Source organism: Fundulus heteroclitus, unplaced genomic scaffold (assembly GCF_011125445.2).
Source record: "Fundulus heteroclitus isolate FHET01 unplaced genomic scaffold, MU-UCD_Fhet_4.1 scaffold_57, whole genome shotgun sequence".
In the NCBI taxonomy this organism is placed as follows: Eukaryota; Metazoa; Chordata; class Actinopteri; order Cyprinodontiformes; family Fundulidae; genus Fundulus; species Fundulus heteroclitus.
The window spans coordinates 132,419-136,269 of record NW_023397000.1 but is presented as its reverse complement, the minus strand read 5'-3'; the positions used below and the strand labels follow the sequence as shown (position 1 = coordinate 136,269).

Genomic DNA, 3,851 nt, shown 5'->3' with positions numbered 1-3,851 from the left:
AACACTGGAGGATGCAAGTTCTCCACAATGCTGAAAGGATGAGAGAGCTGTCTTGTGGCAATCTGTGCATAAAGTATGCACACCCCCGTTGCTTTCAGAAGCCGGCGAGGCCAGTCTGCTGAGAGCAAGTAGTGGCTGTGTTTTGTTTCAGCCAGATGGGGCTTTTCACAGCACAGAGAGCTGTACAGATCTCTGCTGATCGCAGATTTCTCTGACCAAAGAGCCAGCAGCACGTCTGGCATGAATGTGCTTTCCAGGTGCACGCCTTCGGCCACTCTGGGGTTATAGGGTTCAACTCCAGAGTGTTTAAGTGAGCAGAGGAAAGATGTGTGGCTGCAGAGAGAAGTTCTCTCATCGCTGAGAAGCAGTGGTGTGTCAGAGGATTTGGAAATCGGCTCTGTTGAAGGCAGAAATGGTGCTAAAAGTTCTTTGGGCTCTTCGGAGCATGTCACCTGGTTGATAGGGACGGACGGTCCACTTCCAGAAGTAAGAGGCTTGGGGGTCCCCACTTGGGCCCAAAGATGACCATGATGGCAGTCAATGAGTGGGGCTAACCTGTTCAACAGATCCTGACCCACAAGAAAAGGTTCTGTGTCCAAAGTACAAATGTAGATGGGGTGCAGCAGGGTCATGTCACGGAAAGTGATGTCTAACCACGCCCGTTTGGTGATGCATGACTGATCCTGAGTGTAGCTGGTGATGCCCACGTTACAGGTCTCCACCTGGAACGGTTTCCCAAGAGACACCATTGCTCTGGTCACCTCATCAAACAAATCTGAGCACATTAGACTGATCTCGGAACCTGTGTCTAAAAGAGCATTTGCAGTTACACATCCTCCGATAACTGTCGAGCAGTATAAGCGGTGTGCATTTTCACGATGGTTTAGCTCACCTAGAAACCTTAGGAAAGGGGTTTCTTGATCACCTGCTGATGGGATCTTAGAAGGTTGTTGGTGATTTTTTGGTTGTTCCCCCACTTAATCAGATAAACTCTGTTAGAAGGGGGAGCCTGGTCCACGCCTAGTCATGCTGACGGGGGTTTTGGGCCTGGCTTACCTGGAGGGTCGACAGGATTGGGTGATGGCTGGGACGGCTGTGGCGCGATGTGACGCACTGTTTCGGCTAGCAATCTGCGAAAAGTCTCCTCCATCTTCTTTCTCATTGACTCCTCCATGCGCAGGTTCCAGTCTTTGTTGTCATGTGTGCTTTCCGGCTTTTCCGGCCTGTCAGTTTGCTTACCGTATCGAGCTGGATCCGGCCTGTGCCGTTTTTGAACCCTCTCACCTTCCATGCTGTCATGCTGACCTCTCCTATCATGAGAAGCTTTCTTCTGCTGCGGCTCAAAACCATGTTGCTTCTTAGGGCCAAATCTAGTTTTAGGTTTGAAGGGAGGCATCTCCTGTCCCTTCAGACCTAAACTCTTTTCTGGTTCGGTCTGAATCTGCAGAACCTTTTTATCACTGTCGGCTCCTTTGTAGGGCCGGACACGTGTTTCCCATGCAACCTGTGGGTATTTCCTGATTTCCTGCATGGTAAGTCTCTTGGTTCTACAATGCATAGTAACCTCATAACGCACGCTTTCATTAAGATTATGGAGGAACAAACATTTGAAAGTGTGGTCTTCCTCCAAGCCGGGAGCATTTCGTCCCTGAAAGTAAGCAGCCCGCAAACGGCGGTAGTACTCCTTGGGTGCTTCAGTTCTCTTTTGCTGAATTGCAAAAGCTCCAAGAGTCGCAGAAGCTGGGTCTGTGAACACAGAATATTCTTCTCTTAAAGCCTGACAAAGAGCTGAATAACGGTCACGTGTAGCTGGAGGGAGGCTTTTTATGAAAACATGGACACCTCTGGACGTGGTTTTCCAGATAAGCTTCAACTTTTCTCAAGCAGAGGGGTTATACAAGTCTAGCAGACAGCGCTCTACCTCTCTGAGATAGTCATCAATGGTGGATTCTGTATTGCTAGGATCAAAGCGCTCGATGTCTCGGGCCAGGGACTCAAGTTGACGCATCCGCAGTCCCTGTTCAGGGATCGGGGCTGGTCCATCTGAGTCCTCTCCTGACGACTCCTGCCTGCGGTAACCACGATAGGAGGGAGGCTCCAGTTCTGACCACCTACCTGGCATAGGTGGCTGCTCGTGGTACGCCGGGGGACCCTCCCTGTCATGAACTCCTGTCCGTGGACGTGGTTCAGAGGAGGGGGGTTCACCTGTGTCCCAGGAACGGTGCTCTCGTCGCCCTGGTGGGGGGAAAGGGTCATAGCAGACAGTGCTACGGGTCAGGTGGGAAGCAGGTGTTGTCCCATGATTTACATCATGTGGATCAGTCCTGAGCACTCTGAAATATGCTTGAAGTAGAAGGACCAGTGGAAGTACATGGGGCGGAGTGTGACTGTTCCTGTCGTAGTCGTTCATTTTCTGCTTTCAATTGGGCAATCAAGGCCCGCATTTCCTGGGTCCCCTCCTCCTCCTCCATTACCTGGATCCCTTGTAATTTGATGGGCTCGTTGCTGTTTTGCCTGTACACACACAACAATTCTCTTCCAAAGCAAACAAAATAAAACACTACTACACAAACAGAAGAGAGAGAAAGAGAAAAAAAAAAATGAAACTCACAAATCAAGTCTTCCTTTACACAGCAGGATCCTGTCAACAATGCCAAATGTGGCAACCTGAGGGTGGATTTTCTTTTAGGTAACACAAATGTTAAAGTTTATAATATGGAAGATCAACAACGCCACTTGGAATAACTCCAGGAAAATAATGCGGACACAGGCAAATTCTGCTGGAAAGGAGACACGATATAGAAATTTGCACAAAATTTTATTAAACTTACATGGTTTTAATTTAACAGTAACCTGAACTTGAATGGTTAAAACAGTGGATGCATTGAAAAAAATATATATATACAAATGTTTAAATCTCAATGGGAACTGAGGCTTACCAATGGAAAGGAAGGTGGTGAGAAGAGGGGCAACATCTAGTGAAGAAAAGGGACCACCCTGGACACTACAAAACACAGCAAACAAGGAAAGGGAGCTCCAAAACACACAACAAAAACACCGCCACCAGGGGTCACCACCGCCACCACAGAAGCCTCAGTCCCTAAATGAAACAAAATTAGAACCATATAAGAAACAGTGATTAAAATGACACTACAATATTGCACTGCATCCCATTAATTGTGCCACAGATGCCCCTGACAGCAGGGGAAAGTTCAGATAAGTCTTTTTAAAACATTTCTTTCTTTAGGCAAAACAGCAACGAGTGTCACTCCATGTTGAAAGCTGGTCAGATGGCTAAAACAAAATAGATTTTTAATACATGTTCTGATTAGTACCATGATCTGCAGTAGCTGCGTACCTGTGACTGGTGAATTACCACGCTGCCAGGTAAACAAATCCCCAATTCCACCTTCGCAGTGCAGCTGCAACAAAATGCTAAATGAAGGCTTTGTTCAACTGGTGTGGACAATACTGAGCCACATTAGCCCTTACCTTCCTGCCAGCAAACAACAGGACAGGTCAATCCAGAAGTCAGAGGAGCAACAAAGGAGTCCAGCACAATTTGACCCACAATGAGAAGCAGCTGGGTTCTGTATCACAATGCATGCAGCCTTGTGGTAGGTGGAGACCTGCTTATATGCAGCAGCCAAATTTGGCCTTAAAGTGGCAGCGTACTATTTATGCTGCTACATAAGGTTGCAATTTAGCGGTTTTCAAATGTCATTCTTTGCCACCTCTGAAGCTCCAAAACACTATTTTCCACACATGTGTAGAGCACCTGTTATTAACTAACTTACATCACAAACAAAGCCACAGCTTTATCAGTTAATTACTGGCCGAAAGGTTAGTGG

General features: G+C 47.3%; 1 long non-coding RNA gene across 1 annotated transcript; it reads right to left on the bottom strand.

The window, feature by feature from the left end:
* Window positions 1-2,829: 2,829 nt before the first annotated feature.
* On the bottom strand, window positions 2,830-3,592 carry LOC118561162. Its single transcript, XR_004929819.1, has 3 exons — window positions 3,493-3,592; window positions 3,359-3,422; window positions 2,830-3,100 (listed from the first exon to the last, which is right to left on the bottom strand). It is a non-coding gene; the product is annotated as an uncharacterized LOC118561162 (long non-coding RNA).
* Window positions 3,593-3,851: the final 259 nt, after the last annotated feature.